Here is a 23,413-nt window from a genome sequence, read left to right as displayed (position 1 = left end):
TTTTAAAACTAACTTTAAAATTGATATGTCTTTGCCTTCCAGGAAAACGTAGCAGCTGTGAGATTATTTAACTTCTTTTTCTTCCACGTTTTCCTGGATTTAATTTTAAGCAAAAACAATATATAAAAGAGAAAATTGTAGCAACACAGAACAAAACCTATTGCAAAACAAGCAATTGCACATTTTTAACCACAACGAAAACCCAAAGGCAACCTTTATAAAAACTTAGCTGAGGAAGGAGACAACATAGCACTTTCCTAGGGAAATTTGCCTCTTCCCTGCTAAATTTAGAATATAACCCTCTTACATCTCAATAAAATCAACATTGACTTGGTTTTCTTTCTTTTTTTTTTTTTTTGAGATGGAGTCTCACTCTATCACCCAGGCTGGAGTGCAGTGGCATGATCTCAGCTCACTGCAACCTCCGCCTCCTGGTTTCAGGTGATTTTCCTGCCTCAGCCTCCTCAGTAGCTGGGACTACAAGTGCCTGCCACCATGCCTGCCTAATTTTTGTATTTTTAGTAGAGACGGCATTTCAGCATCTTGGCCAGGATGGTCTCGATCTCTTAACCTCATGATCTGCCCGCCTTGGCTTCCCAAATTGCTGGGATTACAGGTGTGAGCCACCGTGCCCGGCCTGACTTGGTTTCCTATAGGAATGAATATACTTGAGGAATGACTGAAAAGGCTTCAGGAAATGGCAATGGAGGAATTAGCCACAAGAAAGAATATAAGGTAACTGCTGTCTTGTGTCCTGTGTTGGTCAAGTCCTGCCAACCACTGTGTCCAGTTCTAGGAACTAAATAAAGAGGTGGGGCACAGTGGGAGGGAGCTGGAGAAAGCCTTCAAAGTGACTAAAGAGAAGAGAGATGAGGCTAAAAGGCTGAGGGAAGATATCTGCAAGATGACAGCAGCAGATGAAGCACTGTCTGAAGCAATATGGAGCCCCTGGCATTTTAGCCATTGCCATTGAGGAAAAAAATGAGAAGAAACTGACAATGTGGCAAAAGGATATGAAGGATAATTTTCTGATAATGCAAAGAAGCCTCTGACAATCAGATCTGCCTGACTGTCAGTAACTAGCAACGCTCTAAGATGGCTGGAACCTGGAAAGGAAGAAGTTCTGGAGTAAAACAGGTGCAAGTTGATGCGATGCTACTTGATGGAGCTGTGTGGGCATAAAAATATGTCCCACCCAAAGGTAAAGCCTGAAGCCCAAGACAGTCACATAAGCTGTCCAGGTGCATGAACTGAAAGACTGTACGTTTCTTCTCTTATGAGGAACACATGTGGGTGTCCACTGGGGTACAGTTGCCAAACAAGACTGATGAACTGTACTGACAAACAAGGAACCTATGACTCTCTCCAAGTAGAGTTAAGCCCAGCATCACAGTGGTTTAACAAAAGGTGCTTCCTGACAGAGATAAAGTCAGACTGACTTTTAAATATGTGGAGTAGATAAACAGACATATCCCATCTGGAATATCCTTATCCCCTTATCAAATTTTTCACCAACTAGTTAAGTAAGCTCCTGGAAATTTCATTTTTTTAAGTCTTGAGGGCTTTAGGTTTCTACAAGAATTAGTATGATGTGATGGAAGGAATGTAGACATTGCAATCAGATAGAGAAATTCAAACCCTGATACTTGTTAATTATGTGTGCTAGTCTGTGACTTTGAACCAAGTTACTTAAGTTCTCGGGGACTCAATTTCTTTGTTGTTAAATGGGGATAGTACTAAGAGGGTTGTTTTAAGAATTTGAAATAATGTATGCAAAGCATTTAGCATGGTGACTGGTAGTGATTATTATTAAAATGCAAATGTTCCTGGAGAAAGTGATTAGTTCACAAGGCCATATTTCCACATGATGTAATTAACTGAGAAAGGAAGATCAAAGAAGGAGGTAGACAGAACGAGCGGCGAGGATGAGCAACGGACAAGACAAAACACAAACTTCAGCTCCTCCACAGCTCTGCCCTGAGTTTGGTGGAAACACTGGGCTAAGCAGTCTTAGAAGCAAGTACTGCAATAGCTTTTCATCTTGCTAATGTATTTTAGATATGGTCTTGCCTACAGGTGGGATATGACATCTCTTGGTCTCTTTCAATGCCAATGTTATATAATTTAGAAATTTCAGAGCAAAGAATTGGGAGGACCAAAAATTATACGTTAGATTTTTCTTTTTTAATTTTTGTAAATACGTAAGAGTTATACACATTTATGGGGTACTGTGATATTTTGATACAAGTATTCAATGTATAATGATCAAATAAGTGTAACCGGGCTATCCATCACCCAAAACATTTATTATCTCTTTTTGTTAGGAACATTTATCTCAGTGAGAAAGAAACAAGTATAATACTGCGAAACAAAGAAGCTAACATTTAAGAACAGAAGTCTATAATTATGGAGTGGGGTCTGCAAACCAGCTCGAGTCATTGAAAAAAAAATCCTAAGATCAAGTTCATTGGTACATTTTAAAAAGTAACAATAATTACTTATACTAAATACAATAGCTATTAAGTAATTTATAGTACTAAATTATATATATATCAATAATTTGGGCTCTAAGCTACTTCGTAGAGGCAAAGAGCTGATCCAGGAAATGTGTTTCCTTCTATTATAGCTCCGTATGGCTCAAGAATGCTTATGTTGGGGAAAATGGGGGTGTCAGCTCACAGATTACTTAATCTCCATTGGGGTAGGATTTTCCTGGTTACTTTCCTCTTGAGTTTGCCATTGTGATGATTCATTTGTGAACCATGGAGAAAGAAATCAATTTCAAGTGTAGAGTTCATCTGGAACTCTGTCATTTTTCCATCTCTTGAAACATTTCAGCAATCTCCTCAGTTCCTCTCCCTGTGTCTCACCTTACCATCCTTTCAATCCACTCTGTATTTCATTAAGTGGTATATCCTTCTCTATACTTCTGTCAGTTCTCTTCTGAAAATCTGGAGGAATGTCTTGTTCTATAGCTTTAAAACTTCCCACAATTTAATTCTGCTATCACACTCTCCATTATCACACATACACACACACACACACACACACAATATTATCACATTTAGTTTTTCATAACTTCCAGTTATAAAGAGTCTCTTTCCATCAAAGCAAAACTTGCTGTTCCTTGAACATAATTTTCTGTCTCTGACCATGACTTCCAATATTCCAATCTCCAGATGTGGAATGCCACTTTTATCTAGTCCTTTCACCCATTTACAATATTTCAGGATAACTTAATTATTGATGCTTGGCTTGAACCATTCATTTCATCTCTCACTCTGTGTATGCATGTGTGCATGCATGTGTGTGTTTCTAAAATCTGGATACTATTAATTTTCATGAATTTGAGTTTCAGTGACGCTCCTTGTAAGATTTTCATAAATGTTTTTCTTTTTGTCTTTGTATTACTAGCCTGGAATTTCTTTGGATGACTTCTTAAACATTTAACACAATAAAACAATGTATGTAAAAGCAGAATGTAAAGTACGAAGTGCCATGTAATTATTCAGTACCATTTTTATATCCTCACAAAACATGTAGTTATCATTAAATAAATCCGTTGAAGCTTAAAACTGAGAGAAAAAATCCAGTAAGAAGTAAGCTGTAGGATATTCATAATCAAGACTAAAATGTATTCACTCACATGCTCATTCATTCCTTCATTCCTTCATTCCTGAATAACTACCATATGCTAGGCAGTGTTCTAGGCCCTCAGGATAGAGCAGTGAATAAATTTTTAAAAAAAGATTAAGTTTTTGCCTTCACTGAACTTATACTAAAATGGAGAAGACAAAGCAAACAAAAATGAATAAAAATATCAAAAAGTAATAAGTGTCATGAACAAAATAGAGCAGGATAAAAGAACAGAGTGATGAAGGTGCCTCTTTAGATAGGGTGGTCAGAAAATGAGGTGGTGGCATTTGAAAACAGACATGAACTGAGGGGGTGGGGCATGACTCATGGGAGTTTCTGGGAAAGAACATTCCTGGTGAATGCAAAGGCCCTCAGACAGGAACAAGCTCAACATATTCAAGAAGCAGTAAGGAGGCCAGTATCACTGGAGCAGGGTGAACAATGGGGAGACTCAGAAATGAGTTCAGAGAAGGAGCCAGAAGCCAGACAATGGAGGGGCTCATAGGCCATGATAAATTTGAATTTTTTCATCAGCTTGATGGAAAAATACAAGGACTTTAAGCAGAGGGGTCTGATAGGATCTGATCTATTTTTTAAAAAATACCACTCTGGTTGCTGCATGAAGAACACACTAACTGCAGGATGACAACAGCAAGGAGGAGGCTACTGCCAAAGTCAAAGAGATGACTAGGCCGATGAGGCCAAGGGGTAAGAAAGAAGAGGCTGATTTCTAAATATATATCCAAGGCAGAGTCATCATACATTTCTGAGAAACTGGGTGTGGAAAGTGAAGGCAAGAGAGAAATCAAAGGTGATGTTTAAGTTTCCAGCATGAGCAACTGGGAGATTGGAGGAGCATGTCTGGGTGGAAAGATCAAGAGTTTGATTTTAAGCTGGGGTTGGTAGGAAGGAGCCTGGATATAGATTTGAAGCCCAGAAGAGTAATCAGAGTTGGATGTGTACCTTTAGGGTCATCAGCATATAGATGGAACAAGCGCACTTAACATTTTCACGATAAAATTCGTGACTAAGGTGTTCAGGATCTTGCTGGAAATCAAGATTGATGATATTGACAACAGCAATGTAAAAGAACCAAGCACATGCATTTGCTAATTAATTTGTGCCAATTTGGGAATTATTCAAGTGCAAACACGCGTACACTAGTATTCTGTGCAAACGTAGAGACATAAGAGACCCTTTTTGGGATACAATAGTCCACTATCCAAATATACTCAATGAAATATTTTTCTAAAGTTTGTGTATTTCAAATGCATATGCTTTACTCTAAGAATCTGTGTATTAAAAGGAACTGAAAAATGCTTCCATTTATTTTTCAATCCAACATAAATTAATTATTCTCAACCTTTCTCACAAAATAATTGCTCCCTCCAAAGGTAGCAAAGCATCAATCCTTTCCTCAACATACACAATCATTTCCTACAATGAAGGGAGAAAAATGACATACAGTCTGGCGAGATTATGCTTATGAAACCAGTTTGCTAGTGAAAATAAGCAAAGTGAATTTCAGCAACAGAAAACTGGCCTAACTCCCCTGGGTTAAGCATGGGGAGACTGATCTCGTGTCTCGAGAAAAGTCGCAGTGATAATAGAAACTACCAGAGAAAGAACATTTTAACCTCCAAATTAAGTCAATCACTGTGGTCTGCTGGGGTTCTTCTCTAGTCAGCATGTGCTGGGGTTTGTTATGGAAACGCCACAGAACTTTAGAGGCAGTGAAGTAAATGGTACAATGAGACACTGGCTGAGTTTGTATACTTATGCAACAAGTCACATGCTGATATTCCTGATTTTTAACTCAAGGCAGGACACAGCAGGGATGTTTATGAGCTAAAGGGCTAGTGAATCACACACTTGCCTTCTCCCCAGTGGCATGGCAAAAAATGTGTAGTGAGTGCTTCCCTGAAGGTGACTACATTTGTTACAATTCAAACTTGTCCAACCCATGGCCCGCGGGCCGCATGAGGCCCAGGATGGCTTTGAATGTGGTACAACATGAATTCATAAACTTGCTTAAAACATTGTGATGTTTTCTTGCAATTTGTTTTAGCTCATCAGCTATTGTTAGTTTTAGTGTATTTTATGTGTGGCCCAAGACAATTATTCTTCTTCCAGTGTGGCCAGGGAAACCAAAAGATTGGGCACCGCTGCATTACATATTGTGAAACACTAATGGCCCTTTGAAGGGGCTATAAATGATGAGTTGTGATAGCGTTAGTAAAGTAAGAAAATACTTGAAATATTGACTTTGGGTAGAAAAAAAAATAGCTATTTATACACTTAAGGAAAATAGACTGGAGCATTCTTCATAAGTGCTTTGTCATTTTGATTCTCTTGTACCTTGAACAGAATACAAAAAAAGTAGAATTATGAGTCAAACTAAGTGTTCACTTCAACTGTGTTTATACAACAGAAAACATCAGGAAAGGCAAAGAGATTTTCCTTGCAATGAATCTCTGAGCTCAGAGATGCTTTCCTTTAGGAACAGGCTAATTTTTTATGCAGTCATAATTTTATATAAATTGTTTGGGAAGTATCTGTACCATCTCTCAGGGCTAATGTAATCTATTAGGAATATAATTGACAGAACTTCAGTGCAGCCTATATTTTTTTATTCAAGGCTTCTTATTCTAGTAGTTTTCAATTTGGGGGAAAATCACAGTCACATAATTCAATGACATTAACACTTCAAAACACGTCTCATCTTTTCATAATGAAGAATCCTAATCCTTTTGCTATTTTTATAAAAGATAATTCTCTTACCTCATCAATTATTTTAATTATTATTTACAGAATCTTTTCTGGTTATATTACACCTTTTCTTTGCAATTGACAAGTTTTTAATATATAATGTGTTAGGTTATAAAACACCATAATTTTGTACATCAGTAGTGTGTTTTCTATTCTTGATGATGTCTGCTTGACCACATCAACACATTGCATAGATACTTTCAGAACTAGTCTACAGAGACTCCTACACTCACTGCCTTTGATCAGACTCCAAGAATCTATGACTACAGTTTGGGCCATTTTCCTTTAAATTTACATGACACCTCAGGTTTTTCCACATTTCAATTAGCCTGCCATTTTCCTGCTCACTACTAAAACCCTGTGAAATCCTCTAAAGATTGTCTTTTCACTACCCAAGTGAGCCTGATCTGCAAAATATGAGTTTTTGCAAAGTATTTCTGATTACTTATACAAATGTTAAGACTGGTTAGAGTCCTAGAAATCTAGAAAATTAGGATCATGAGAAATCTCATTTGTTAATGCTATATCATTAACAGAAATATCCATCTCTTTCCAATACACTACTAGAGTCATGAATGCAGAGAACAAGGACCATTTTTGTACCCATTAGCTCCTACCTCAGAGCCTAATACATAACAGATGCTCAATAAAGCACTTATAGGTTGAATAATTTCTATCCTTAATCTTTCTCAGAGACAGTTTTCTAGCCACATATTTTTTTAAAGAAAACACAATGAACTTTTTTTGAATTCCACCATGATTCAGATTTTTGTCAATGGCTATTTTAAAGCTTAAATATGTACTTATTCATTGATTATTGTCAAAAATACTTAACTTTCCAAACAACTCATAGAGTTGTAAGGCATGCTTTCCTCTCAAAGGAACTATCTTGCCTTTTGTCTAACTTATAATTCTCATAATCTTTATTGTAATTGACATCAGCTTACCTAATATGGAAGTGAGGTTCCCCATTTAGGATTCTGGGGATACTCTAACTCATAAGAAGAATCTCAGAAGCAGGTTGAAGGTATCAATAATAAACAGTGGTATCACACTCAAGACTGGTTTATAATTAACAATAACGCTCACTCAACAAGGCCAGCTGGACCATAGTCCTACACAGACACACACACACACACACACATTAAGATTTTTTTTCTGTGATTATTACAAGCTAATTTATGTTACAGGATTTAAAAGAATTATAACACAATTTACACATAAATCTTCCTAAACATAATTTAAAATCTAATCCTTAATAATGCATTTCAAACTTCTTCCTGTTTAGAGAATATTAGAAAAATAAGTTATTGGAAAAAGTTATGAGGAAATGGTAGTGCAGAAAATAGTCAAGTGAGTATATACTATAGGGCTCACCTAAGCCAAATTCACCCCTCAGGCAGGACTCTCTTCTATGACATCATTCACAGATAGGATTTACAATCTTTTCTTTTTGCCCAGACAGTCCCAGTTTATTGCCAAGTGCTGTCCCACACTAATTATTAACACTGTCCCCCTTTACTCTCAAGAGTGATGATAAATTAGGACACCCTACCAATAAGTTGTTATCTAGCTTCTGCTAAAGTGCTCTAGAAGTGGGGGGAGGCTTGCTAACTCACAAGTTGCCCATTCTGTCTTTAAAAAGCTATACTAAAAATATATACTATATATGTAATACATAAAATCTTAAGAGTATTAAAAACTCTTCCTGATGATACGCTGATACCTTTTTCTGAGCCACTTTTACACATTACTAATTTAGTCCTTTGGAAAGACAATGCAGAATGCGAGTCCTTCAGTTCCATAAGGCTTTCCTTAATTTTTGACAAGTTAAACACAAAACACTTCAGTAAGGAAATACTCTTCAAGGAGATATTTGAGGCAATAAAAGTTATCTTTTAATAATAGATGATGTTATGGAACTATATTTCAGATGTTTTCATGGGAGCCAGGTTCTCCAAAGGAGTAGCAGCACCTGACAGTTTGCTTTCTCAGACCTTCTGGCTTGAGTACACTATGTGTATTTCCATGCGCTGGAAACAAATATTTGTTTTCCAAGAGTGTTAGACCAGTTGAGCCATGTGAAAGAAAAAAATAATAATCAACTCTGGTGGGGAGAGGCAATAGAAGTTAGCAGGTAAGGTGGTTTTGAAAAGAGCAAGAAGGCTGAAATATCAACAACTGTATCTTTCTCAAGTTGTTTTTTCTTCATTTATGATTCAGGTGTTTGAAAGAAGGCACTATAAAGAAGCAGACATGCAGCGTGCAAAAAAATCCAAATATTTTCCAGATTGTAGAAGAAAATTAGATTATGTTGAAAATAATTAATGATAAAATAACTTTAGTGACAAATATTGAGCCTGCATGTTCTTGTTCTGTATGTTCTATCATCTGTGTATTCACACAGACGATAGCCTCTGTGTTAGAGGTATAGTTAATGGAAATTTGATCTATCCAATAATTTAATAAGTATCTGGATCATGTGTTCTCATCTATGAGATATAAATGATATGCACTTTGAATGGTTCTACCTAATGAGCCCACACTACTATAACTAATTCTACTTGTGCATCTAGCAACAGCTACACAGATGGCAAGTCAGAGTTGTCTAGGAATAATTAACCTTGACTAGACAGTGCATCTGGCAAATTCAACCTTATATTTGTGATGGCCAACAACAGAGTATTGCTTCAGGTCCCAGAACTGCTTGTTTACTAGTGTATAATGACAAAAATACAGAAACAAAGAGTAAGCAGTTGGAAGCACTTGTAGCAATTTGACACTGCTATGACATCCAAGCCATGATCAGTGGACTAGTCTGTCTTGTTCAAGTGTTTAGACCAGTTTGAGTGCTGTCGAACTCATGAGGTGAGTCTCATGCTGTGCAAGTTGCAAACTGCTCAGGCGTGCAATGGGACCTTGTATTGATCTGCAAGTAATTGAAAATTTTAAAAAAAACAACCTTCACCAGAGAATGTTTAAAAAGCAGTGTTTCAGGGAAATTCTCGGTTTTCAATTTCTCATCATTTTGATCCAAAATGAAGGATATTAAGCAAATAACCCTTGGCATACATAGCATTTTGTAAAAAAAAAAAATCCAACAGCTCAATATTTCTTGGCTTTCATCACTTCTCAGATCTAGCACAGTGGAGGGGAAGGAAGGAAAGGTATGCATGATATCTTTACCCCAGACTACAAAAGTGGCTCTCTCATTTGAGACTGAAGCCCTGTGCCTTTCCCTTTTGGGCAGAATTAGAGAGCAAGGGATATGCTTAGGTAGTTGGTGATAAGGCTGTCCTCTTTAGTCCCTTCTTCATTTCCACACATCCTTCTCAAACATCAACACATTTCCAGCATCTTCATCCCCTTTCAATCCTGAGCTAGTTGATGATTTCTCTCCCTGACACCATCTGCCCTGCATCATCACTCAGCAAAGAGCAATGGTAGTTAAAGGGAGTAAACAAATGCTCTGGAAATTCCATCACTGTTTCAGTTTTTATAATGGGGGTGAGTAGGAGGGGACTGAGTGACATGGCTCTCGATGCTAAGATAAATCTATCAATTTAGCTGACATGAGTTTGACTTTTCAGATGCATTCTGTCTTTACCATCCACTTTATGACAGTGTGTAGGGGACATGAAAAATCAAATTTGGCGGGTGGAGCCAAGATGGCCAAATAGGAACAGCTCTGGTCTACAGCTCCCAGCGTGAGCGGCACAGAAAACGGGTTATTTCTGCATTTCCATTTGAGGTACTGGGTTCATCTCACTAGGGAGTACCAAACAGTGGGTGCAGGACAGTTGGTGCAGCGCACTGTGCGCGAGCCGAAGCAGGGCGAGGCACTGCCTCACTCTGGAAGTGCAAGGGGTCAGGGAGTTCCCTTTCCTAGTCAAAGAAAGGGGTAATAGACGGCACCTGGAAAATCGGGTCAGTCCCACCCTAATACTGCACTTTTCCAACAGGCTTGAAAAATGGCACACCAGGAGATTGTGTCCCGCACCTGGCTCGGAGGGTCCTATGCCCAAGGAATCTCCCTGATTGCTAGCACAGCAGTCTGAGATCAAGCTGCAAGGCGGCAGCGAGGCTGGGGGAGGGGTGCCCGCCATTGCCCAGGCTTGCTTAGGTAAACAAAGCAGCCAGGAAGCTCGAACTGGGTGGAGCCCACCACAGCTCAAAGAGGCCTGCCTGCCTCTGTAGGCTTCACCTCTGGGGGCAGGGCACAGACACACAAAAATTCAGCAGGAACCTCTGCAGACTTAAATGTCCCTGTCTGACTGACAGCTTTGAAGAGAGTAGTGGTTCTCCCAGCACGCATCTGGATATCTGAGAACGGACAGACTGCCTCCTAAAGTGGGTCCCTGACCCCCAAGCAGCCTAACTGGGAGGCACCCCCCAGTAGGGACAGACTGACACCTCACTCGGCCAGGTACTCCTCTGAGACAAAACTTTCAGAGGAACTATCAGACAGTTGAATTTGTGGTCTCACGAAAATCCACTGTTCTGCAGCCACCGCTGCTGACACTCAGCCAAACAGGGTCTGGAGTGGACCTCTAGCAAACTCCAACAGACCTGCAGCTGAGGGTCCTGTCTGGCAGAAGGAAAACTAACAAACAGAAAGGCCATCCACACCAAAAACCCATCTGTACATCACCATCATCAATGACCAAAAGTAGATAAAACCACAAAGATGGGGAAAAAACAGAGCAGAAAAACTGGAAACTCTAAAAAGCAGAGCACCTCTCCTCCTACAAAGCAACGCAGTTCCTCACCAGCAACGGAACAAAGCTGGATGGAGAATGACTTTGACGAGTTGAGAGAAGAAGGCTTCAGACGATCAAACTACTCCAAGCTACGGGAGGAAATTCAAAACAACAGCAAAGAAGTTAAAAACTTTGAAAAAAATTAGACGAATGGATAACTAGAATAACCAATGGAGAGAAGGGCTTAAAGGAGCTGATGGAGCTGAAAGCCAAGTTTCGAGAACTACGCGAAGATTGCAGAAGCCTCGGGAGCCGATGCGATCAACTGGAAGAAAGGATATCAGTGATGGAAGATGAAATGAATGAAATGAAGCGAGAAGGGAAGTTTAGAGAAAAAAGAATAAAAAGAAATGAACAAAGACTCCAAGAAATTAGGGACTATGTGAAAAGCCCAAATCTACGTCTGATTGGTGTACCTGAAAATGACAGGGAGAATGGAACCAAGTTGGAAATCACTCTGCAAGATATTATCCAGGAGAACTTCCCCAATCTAGCAAGGCAGGCCAACATTCAGATTCAGGAAATACAGAGAATGCCACAAAGATACTCCTCCAGGAGAGCAACTCCAAGACACATAATTATCAGATTCACCAAAGTTGAAATGAAGGAAAAAATGTTAAGGGCGGCCAGAGAGAAAGGTCCGGTTACCCACAAAGGAAAGCCCATCAGACTAACAGCTGATCTCTCGGCAGAAACTCTACAAGCCAGAAGAGAGTGGGAGCCGAAATTCAACATTCTTAAAGAAAAGAATTTTCCACCCAGAATTTCATATCCAGCCAAACTAAGCTTCATAAGTGAAGGAGACATAAAATACTTTACAGACAAGCAAATGCTGAGTGATTTTTTCACCACCAGGCCTGCCCTAAAAGAGCTCCTGAAGGAAGCACTAAACATGGAAAGCAACAACCGGTACCAGCCACTGCAAAAACATGCCAAATTGTAAAGACCATCAAGGCTAGGAATAAACTGCATCAACTAATGAGCAAAATAACCAATTAACATCATAATGACAGGATCAAATTCACACATAACAATATTAACTTTAAATGTAAAGGGGCTAAATGCTCCAATTAAAAGACACAGACTGGCAAACTGGATAAGGAGTCAAGACCCATCAGTGTGCTGTATTCAGGAAACCCATCTCACATGCAGAGACACACATAGACTCAAAATAAAGGGATGGACGAAGATCTATCAAGCAAACGGAAAACAAAAAAAGGCAGGGGTTGCAATCCTAGTCTCTGATAAAATAGACTTTAAACCAACAAAGATCAAAAGAGACAAAGAAGGCCATTACATAATGGTAAAGGGATCAATTCAACAAGAAGAGCTAACTATCTTAAATATATATGCACTCAACACAGGAGCACCCAGATTCATAAAGCAAGTCCTGAGTGACCTACAAAGGGACATAAACTCCCACACAATAATAATGGTAGATTTTAACACCCCCCTGTCAACATTAGACAGATCAATGAGACAGAAAGTTAACAAGGATATCCAGGAATTGAACTCAGCTCTGCACAAAGTGGACCTAATAGACATCTACAGAACTCTCCACCCCAAATCAACAGAATATACATTTTTTTCAGCACCACACCACACCTATTCCAAAATTGACCACATAGTTGGAAGTAAAGCTCTCCTCAGCAAATGTAAAAGAACAGAAATTATAACAAACTGTCTCTCAGACCACAGTGCAATCAAACTAGAACTCAGGATTAAGAAATTCACTTAAAACCACTCAACTACATGGAAACTGAACAACCTGCTCCTGAATGACTACTGGGTACATAATGAAATGAAGGCAGAAATAAAGATGTTCTTTGAAACCAACGAGAACAAAGACACAACATACCAGAATCTCTGGGACACGTTCAAAGCAGTGTGTAGAGGGAAATTTATAGCACTAAATGCCCACAAGAGAAAGCAGGAAAGATCCAAAATTGACACCCTAACATCGCAATTAAAAGAACTAGAAAAGCAAGAGCGAACACATTCAAAAGCTAGCAGAAGGCAAGAAATAACTAAAATCAGAGCAGAACTGAAGGAAATAGAGACACAAAAAAACCCTTCAAAAAATTAATGAATCCAGGAGCTGGTTTCTTGAAAAGATCAATAAAGTCGATAGACCACCAGCAAGACTAATAAAGAAGAAAAGAGAGAAGAATCAAATAGATGCAATAAAAAATGATAAAGGCGATATCACCACCGATCCCACAGAAGTACAATCTACCATCAGAGAATACTACAAACGCCTCTACGCAAATAAACTAGAAAATCTAGAAGAAATGGATAAATTCCTCAACACATACACTCTCTCAAGACTAAACCAGGAAGAAGTTGAATCTCTGAATAGACCAATAACAGGCTCTGAAATTGTGGCAATAATCAATAGCTTACCAACCAAAAAGAGTCCAGGACCTGATGGATTCACAGCCGAATTCTACCAGAGGTACAAGGAGGAACTGGTACCATTCCTTCTGAAACTATTCCAATCAATAGAAAAAGAGGGAATCCTCCCTAACACATTTTATGAGGCCAGCATCATCCTGATACCAAAGTCTGGCAGAAACACAACAAAAAAAGAGAATTTCAGACCAATATCCTTGATGAACATTGATGCAAAAATCCTCAATAAAATACTGGCAAACTGAATCCAGCAGCACATCAAAAAGCTTATACACCATGATCAAGTGGGCTTCATCCCTGGGATGCAAGGCTGATTCAACATATGCAAATCAATAAATGTAATCCAGCATATAAACAGAACCAAAGACAAAAACCACATGATTATCTCAATAGATGCAGAAAAGGCCTTTGACAAAATTCAACAACCCTTCATGCTAAAAACTCTCCATAAATTAGGTATTGATGGGACGTATCTCAAAATAATAAGAACTATCTATGACAAACCCACAGCCAATATCATACTGAATGGGCAAAAACTGGAAGCATTCCCTTTGAAAACTGGCATAAGACAGGGATGCCCTCTCTCACCACTCCTATTCAACATAGTGCTGGAAGTTCTGGCCAGGGCAATCAGGCAGGAGAAGGAAATAAAGGGTATTCAATTAGGAAAAGAGGAAGTCAAATTGTTCCTGTTTGCAGATGACATGATTGTATATCTAGAAAACCCCATTGTCTCAGCCCAAAAGCTCCTTAAGCCGATTAGCAACTTCAGCAAAGTCTCAGGATACAAAATCAATGTACAAAAATCACAAGCATTCTTGTACACCAATCACAGACAAACAGAGAGCCAAATCATGAGTGAACTCCCATTCACAATTGCTTCAAAGAGAATAAAATACCTAGGAATCCAACTTACAAGGGATGTGAAGGACCTCTTCAAGGAGAACTACAAACCACTGCTCAATGAAATAAAAGAGGATACAAACAAATGGAAGAACATTCCATGCTCATGAGTTGGAAGAATCAATATCGTGAAAATGGCCATACTGCCCAAGGTAATTTATAGATTCAATGCCATCCCCATCAAGCTACCAATGACTTTCTTCACAGAATTGGAAAAAACTACTTTAAAGTTGATATGGAACCAAAAAAGAGCCCGCATCGCCAAGTCAATCCTAAGCCAAAAGAACAAAGCTGGAGGCATCATGCTACCTGACTTCAAACTATACTACAAGGCTACAGTAACCAAAACAGCATGGTACTGGTACCCCAACAGAGACATAGATCAATGGAACAGAACAGAGCCCTCAGAAATAATGCCGCATATCTACAACTATCTGATCTTTGACAAACCTGTCAAAAACAAGCAATGGGGAAAGGATTCCCTATTTAATAAATGGTGCTGGGAAAACTGCCTAGCCATATGTAGAAAGCTGAAACTGGATCCCTTCCTTACACCTTATACAAAAATTAATTCAAGATGGATTAAAGACTTACATGTTAGACCTAAAACCATAAAAACCCTAGAAGAAAGCCTAGGTAATACCATTCAGGACACAGGTGTGGGCAAGGACTTCATGTCTAAAACACCAAAAGCAATGGCAAGAAAAGCCAAAATTGACAAATGGGATCTAATTAAACTAAAGAGCTTCTGCACAGCAAAAGAAACTACCATCATAGTGAACAGGCAACCTACAGAATGGGAGGAAATTTTTGCAACCTATTCATCTCACAAAGGGCTAATATCCAGAATCTACAATGAACTCAAACAAATTTACAAGAAAAAAACAAACAACCCCATCAAAAAGTGGGCGAAGGACATGAACAGACACTTCTCAAAAGAAGACATTTATGCAGCCAAAAAACACATGAAAAAATGCTCATCATCACTGGCCATCAGAGAAGTGCAAATCAAAACCACAATGAGATACCATCTCAAACCAGTTAGAACGGTGATCATTAAAAAGTCAGGAAACAACAGGTGCTGGAGAGGATGTGGAGAAATAGGAACACTTTTACACTGTTGGTGGGACTGTAAACTAGTTCAACCATTGTGGAAGTCAGTGTGGCGATTCCTCAGGGATCTAGAACTAGAAATACCATTTGACCCAGCCATCCCATTACTGGGTATATACCCAAAGGACTATAAATCATGCTGCTATAAAGACACATACACATGTATGTTTATTGCGGCACTATTCACAATAGCAAAGACTTGGAACCAACCCAAATGTCCAACAACGATAGACTGGATTAAGAAAATGTGGCACATATACACCATGGAATACTATGCAGCCATAAAAAATGATGAGTTCATGTCCTTTGTAGGGACATGGATGAAACTGGAAACCATCATTCTCAGTAAACTATCGCAAGGACAAAAAACCAAACACCGCATGTTCTCACTCATAGGTGGGAATTGAACAATGAGAACTCATGGACACAGGAAGGGGAACATCACACTCTGGGGACTGTTGTGGGTTGTGGGGAGGGGGAGGGGCAGCATTAGGAGATATACCTAATGCTAAATGATGAGTTAATGGGTGCAGCAAACCAACATGGCACATGGATACATATGTAACAAACTTACACATTGTGCACATGTACCCTAAAACCTAAATTATAATAATAATAATAAAAAAAGAATGTTAATAGTGCATAGGGTGTGCTATAGAAAATAAAACTTGTAGTCCTTGGTGAGTAAAAAAAAAAAAGAGAACTCAAATTTGGCAATCAATGTAATATTGATTCTTCACAAGTAAGAGAAACATCCAACAGACTTACTTATGCAATATGCACACCCCCCATCGCATGAAAATACATTTTAAGCTGATGTGACACCACTAAATCATTGTATCACGTACTGCCTAACTGCCATTTCACAATTGCCTAACTGCCATTCCTCAAAGCATTGTCTGGGGACTACTGGGGTCCACAGGACTCTTTCAGGAGTTCCCCAAGATCCTTTCAGATGTTTCTCCAGATCAAAACCATTGTCATAATACTAGTTTGCTTTTTTCACTTTCATTCTGTTATGAATATACAGAGAAGTTTATCAAAAAGGGACATAATGTGATGATGTTATTACCTGGGCAATTAATGGAAAGTAAAGTTGTGTACTAGAAATTTGAGAGAGAGTATGTGCATTTTCTGAGATTAACTCATTTGTTCTCACTACTTCTACCACACTCTTAATAACTATTTCTGTTTATACTTGCTATAATCTTAGTTAACCTCATTATCATCCAATACATTGTGATTTTGAAATCCTAAAGTTTCCTTTGGGCCTATGTACAGACACAACAAGAAGTAAGTGTATCTTTTTGTCTTGTTTTGCAATGCTTTAATTTACAAAACTTGTAGTTTTAAAATTTTTATCTAAAATGTATTATTTTAGGATTTAGGAATTCTAAAATAAAAGAAAATGTATTTTCCTTATGTTTAAGGATGGCTCATTGGCTTAAGAACGGGAGATTTGAAGAGAAACTTTCTCAATCCTAGCTGCAACAGCTACGTCTAAAGATATTGAGGAAGATAAGACTGACATGTCAGAGTTAGTGCTCTGACTCCTAGAAGGAAGGCATCTAATGCAAAGGAACAGGACAAAACTATAAATAACAAAAAATTAAAAATACGAATAAAGCTATCTTTCTCTTATTTTTTAATATATGTATATAATTTACCTATTGTCTTTTGCAATTGAACACTTGAATAGCATTTTAATGCCACTTAAGTTACAGCCTCATTTTGAGATGAATCATTGAACATTTAAAGAAAAAAGAATAAAATATTTTAGACATAGGTATGTTCTTTGTAAGCCCAATATTGTTTGTTAGGGCTTTTCAAACTAGAAGTGAAAAAGTCCTTGAAGCATTTTATAGGATAAATCATTGTTCTGCATTAGCTGGAGAAGTGCACACTAGCTGAGAGGCTAAAAGCTTTTGTACAGTTGACATTGCTGAATGTCTACTGGATAACAAAAGTCAGGAAAAAGAAATGACTATAATTTTAAAATGACAGAGTTAATTTGTCTAATTAAATATTTAGTTGCTGCTATGAAACATGAGTTTAGAACTCTAATCTGCAGAATTATACTTTTGCCCTAAAATGGACAAATCTAAAGAATGACACTTGTTTTGATTCTATTTGTCTGGTATCAGTACTAACTAATTCTCAAAGATATTCATTTAAATGAGTTCTTATCAACGAACACAGGTATTACTGAAATAGTCAAAGTGTAGAATCACTTTAATTTCATGGTTTATAAAGCAACAAATATATTAACATTGCACTGATGGTGCAAAGGCAAGGGTGGGCGCCCTAGCATTAAGCCAAGGCAACATCACAATGAGGTACTGACTGATGGTCATTGTAGCCTTCACTGCTATGTCATCACAGTTTTAAAAAAAAGCAAGTTTCACTTAAAGATATCCTGATGAAGCAGTTAAAAATATCAATTCTATTATATCCAAAGATTAAATTTTAATTTAGATTCATATATTCTAGGTAATAATTATGTATTAATTATAGTATAAGTGAATATTTTCTAGAGATTAAATTTTAATATTCCATGTCACAAAATAAGAAGTACACATAAGCATTTCTGCTGTATCCTGAAGTGCTTGTCTCAAGCAAAGCAGCTGTAAGGTGAAGCAGGTGCTGTTTTTCATGGGATTCCGTTTTTACTTGAAAAACTGGCTAACAATCTATCGTTACTAAAACTTCAGTTTTTGGCAGACATTTTCTCAAAAATAAACAAAATAAGCCTGTCACTTAAAGGAAAACAACTGACACTATTTGTGGCCAATGATAAATTTTTGTGTTAGAATTTTGGAAAACTCATATCTATCACCATGGGCTTGACACGTTCCCTTTTTCTGATAAGACTGGTGGATATTAATGAATGTAATTCTTAAGCATTGTAGAATGAAATGTATAAACATTTGAAAGATCTGTGTAAATCAGTGAACCAATATTTTCCAAATGACAAATGTATGATGTTACAAAATCATAAGTAAAAGATCCATTTAAAGTGCATGATAGACCAAGGAATCAGTGTAGCAGAATACAGAAAGCTCATTGATACGATTTCAGATCCCTCATTGCAACTAACTTTTAAGAAACGATTACTTGTTGAGTTTTGGTGGAATATCAAAGAAGAAGATCCACAATTTTAAAAGGCTATTAAAATACTCTTCCATTTTCTAACTACACATCTCTGTGAGGCCAGGTTTTCTTCATTGATTTCAACCAAAACAACATATTGTAACAGATTGAAAGCAGAAGCAGCTATGGGTATCCAGCTGTCTTCTGTTAAACTACACATTAAGAAGATTTGCAAAATTGTAAAAAAGATGCCACTCTTCTCAATAATTTTTAAAGTAAAACATACAATTTATGTTAAAATGGGTTTATTACGGTTAGTTTTAAATAAATTAATATTTTAAAACTTCTCATTTTTAATTTCTAACAATAAATATAATTGGTGGTGTTGATAAAAGCTTATCAACAGGCTTTCTAGAGAAAGGAGAAGCTATGATTTTTAGCATTTGCTAGTTTTCTGGTATAAATACTCGCACTATGGCCAGTTTCAAACAACAATGTGAAGTCAACCAACTCACAATATTCCTGATACAATCCACACACAGTCCACATAAACAAAAGCTCTTTGGGGTCTTCAACAATTTTTAAGGAGGACTCCTTTTCACTCTCCTTGGAGAGCCATTGGTGCAGAACTTATGTAGCCAATTTATTTTAAATCCACAATCTAATTAAAATGAAGAAATATTTTAACTACCTTAGTACACTGATGATAGAGCAACTTATCTATTTTCTGAAGCAAAATCACTTTATAATATTAAAAAGAGTTTAGGCTAATATCTAGTAGTATAACACATATCACTCATACTCTTACCTATAAAAGATTTTAGTGAGGTGTGGATTTAACACACACTGAGAGCAAAGGCAGTTACTTGTTTGAATAGTCAAAACCACTCTCTGCAACTGCATTTTTTGAAACTGTTCCTTTATACGCACAGTACTTTTTTTTTCAGATTCTAAGTAATAAACACAGGCAGTTTCAAAATTAGAAAAGAAAGAAAAGAGAAAAACTCACTACAGTTAGACGTTGCAAATATTTTCTTCATGAAACTATGCATCTGCTCAGAGTTAGCTGCAGAGAGTGACTAACATTTTCTACTAAGGCTTGTACCATGACGGTTCCCTTTGCTGAGGCTGTGTGTTAATTAAAATTAATTACACATGCCAGTAAATAGTTCCCCTTTGAATGCAGCAAGCTGAAGCAGAATAATATAATTTATGTGTAAGGAATATAATTCAAACCTTCACAGTATTTTCTTTCAGCAGGTATAGTTACTGAAGACATTCTTTATGGGTAAGTTGGTGTCACCATAAGTCAACTAAAGAAAACTGAAAATATATTAGACATGCAATGTTAAGTCACACAAAGATTCTTATTTGTAAATTGTTATTTTTAAAAGACAGGTTTATCATTAATATCTTGAGTGCATGATTGAGGTAGCTCAATTATCTTCATTTAGCATCATAGTTACAAGTGCTATTTGGCTTAAAGGGTTTTTTTTTTTTTTCAAATTCAAGAACTCCTAGGCAAGGTGTTATTACTTTAGTAATGTCAGGATAGTATATGGTAACACTGCTAATAATGGAAAACACTTACGGCTGCCAGAGATGCTATTATTCAACTCTAACTGAATTGAAACAGCAATAGACTTGAAGAACAATCCTCTTTGGACTTTTTATGTTTATTCTACTATTTGACGTAAGTTTTTTTCTTACTATATTCTACATGTCATCGCTAAAAACCTTATTATTCCAATAGTCAATAAAACATGCCCTTAGTTTCCTTTATTTTTGTTCTTGGGAGGCCTCTAAGACGGCCAAAGATATATTGGTATTTAGACATTTCCTTCAGGCTAGGCCCAGCTAGGGACATTTTCACAATCCTGCTTATTCATTTCTGAAGAGCTCTGCTCCCTAGGTTGTTGACTGAAATACCTGAACACTTGCTGTCTTACTACTGGCTTCAGCCTGGGGGTCCCACGCTATCACAAATTCACAAAATCACCACCACACTGGCTAAAATGAAGCTGCAGCACACAACTCACTTTAATTTCATCCTTAACATAAGTAACCAAAATATAAACTTATTCTTTGAAATAAAAGCCTGAAACAAGACAGACAATATCTTGAATCCAGTTCTTTAGAATGACTAATAGCTTTCAAAAAGAAAAGCTAATTTTTTAACAAAGGCTAGCAATTATTTGTATCAATCTCTTTTAGGTAGAATAGTGATCAATCTCTTTTAGGTAGAATAGTGATCTATCAGACTTTCTCTTACAGCTTACCACTACAGTGTCTCATTTAAAGCATGTCTCTTAGAATTGATCACATTTTTTCTGTAGCATGTTTACAACTAGCGATTGGGTCCCCTATCGTTAATGAACAGCAGCTGGGGTTGTTCTATGGCTCCCAAATGGAGGCACACTTCTGTCCCAAGCTGCAGTGTTTGTCTGAAGAGGGTAGTGGGGGAAGCAAATACTTGTTCCGGAAAATAGGTGGAGAGAGGGCAATGTGTTTGTTCTGAAATCCTAGAAGAAAAGTAAACTTGCTGTGAAGGACATAATTTCTTTTTGTTCTTGAACTTTACATAGCCGTGTTGGGCTCATTCATCAACACAGTCTTTGGACAGAAACCTGAACATGAATGCCTCAAACACTTTGACCAAAATCCTTGCTGGCACTACTAATGGCTTCGGTTACAACTCCAGTTTAAATCCTTGGGAAGAAAGAAACTGAATCCTTCGGAAGAAAGCAACTGAAGTTGCTGATTCTATCCTATCAATCTCTTTGTTTGAAATACGCAAATGCTCCTGAAAAGTACGATGCCTGATTCCCCTAGAAAAATGAATCTAGACTTCACACAGGTGTTTTAAGCATGAAGAATTCCTCCAAAATCTTTTAATGACATTTAAAGACGTTGAAAAGCACTAACTTGCTATTTTTCTCCCTCAAAAAGGGCAGCAACAATCATCGAAGTAGGGCATCATACTCCTATTTCATTTCAGAGTTTCATTTGAAAAACAATAAAGAATTTAAATTGATTGCTTTAAGTCATAGGCATTTCATACTCAAGAAATTATGTTGTCTTTCATGAGAATATATCTTAGCTGTGAAATCAATTGTCACAGACTTAGTTCATAAAAACATTACCAAATTATATTTGATTTCTGTCTGGGTGTGATTGGTGAATCAAATAAACCAAATGGGCCGAGAATTTTGGTTCTCCAATCCATCCCTCTCCAGGCTCCCTTTAAAAATATTTTCCCCCTCCTCTCTGGTGTACCTAGGATTTCCTAATGATGCTATTTCACAACTAGAGGGACACTCTTAAAGGAAAAAGATGCAGTATTGAGAATTGGGAAACTTGTAACAAGCAGGATCAGAACCATATGACAACAAATATCTTTGCAATGAGGGACTAGAACAAAGGAAAAGAACAAACACAAAAACAGAGGTCTCTGTTTCCAAGATTTGGACTTGGAATGAGCTTTCAAAATATACAATGTTCTTTTTTTTCTTTTTTACTGACTTGCTGAACACGTATTCCTATCCAGCCCCTTAAAAGGGAAAGCACAGGGTTTATCTTTCCAGATTTATAATGACAAATAAACATTACCCTCATCTTGTGAAGTCACAATCGATAACTGTAAGAGTCCTCAAGTCTCTGTCTGAGCCCTGTGAACTTAATAGTTCTAGCAGAAAAAAGAAGTGAAAACTTACGAACAGAGATTTGAAATTGTCTTCTGGCTCTCCTCCTGCTTAACTTTTAAAACTAATAGAAAACCTGGCCAGGCGCAGTGGCTCACGTCTGTAATTCCAGCACTTTGGGAGGCCAAGGTGGGTGGATCACGAGGTCAGGAGATCGAGACCATCCTGGCTAACATGGTGAAACCCCGTCTCTACTAAAAATACAAAAAATTAGCCGGGCGTGGTGGTGGGTGCCTGTAGTCCCAGCCACTTGGGAGGCTGAGGCAGGAGAATGGCGTGAACCTGGGAGGCGGAGCTTGCAGTGAGCAGAGATCATGCCACTGCACTCTAGCCTGGGTGACAGAGTGAGACTCCATCTCCAAAAAAAAAAAAAAAAAAGAAAACCTGAAATTTGTCAATACTTTGCTAGAATTGAAGAAATAAAGATTTAGAGTGCTTAGTGTAGGTATCTACAAAGCATTTTTGAATAATAAATGTTAAGATTATGAGAACAATGTTAAGACAATTTACAATAAAACATCTATGCTTTTTTTTTCTTAAAGGACAATGTCATAGAATTCTATTTAGTTCAAACAGCACTAATTTATACAGTTTGTATATTACCGAGGTTATTACTTTCTAAATGAAATATTTCCTTTTTTCCTCCAACTATTTCCTCTGAGAGTTTGAATCTGTATTTCCATTTTCATCCCACTTGCATTTGAAGTTCTAGGCTTCTAAAGCTTACTTACTTTAAGAATGCTTTATATTAGCAATTGCCATTATTTCTATCTTCTCCATATAACAGAGGGGGGAACTTTTGCACCCATGCATTCATTCCCTCATGCTATTGAGCTCACAAAAATGCCAGGCACTGTATTAGGTCCTGGGGATACAGCAATGAATAAGAAAAACAGCCTCTCCCTCATGGAAAGCAGTCTCACAGCAGAGAAGTTATAGAATTGTTACATTTTAATTAATTTAACATATCATTGTGTTAAAACCAGAAGGAAGAATAAGGTATTAAAATGTTCACTTAACACACTCCCA

At 37.5% G+C, this 23,413-nt stretch overlaps 1 protein-coding gene across 11 annotated transcripts in view; it reads right to left on the bottom strand.

Annotated features, from left to right (window-relative positions):
* DNM3 (dynamin 3) overlaps positions 1 to 23,413 on the bottom strand; it is a 607,865-nt gene that overhangs the window by 133,907 nt on the left and 450,545 nt on the right. The window lies entirely within an intron of this gene.

The sequence above is a fragment of the Symphalangus syndactylus genome, chromosome 12, assembly GCF_028878055.3.
Source record: "Symphalangus syndactylus isolate Jambi chromosome 12, NHGRI_mSymSyn1-v2.1_pri, whole genome shotgun sequence".
NCBI classification, from domain to species: domain Eukaryota; kingdom Metazoa; phylum Chordata; class Mammalia; order Primates; family Hylobatidae; genus Symphalangus; species Symphalangus syndactylus.
Note: the sequence above shows the minus strand (reverse complement) of the source record. Positions and strands in the feature narration are given on the sequence as shown.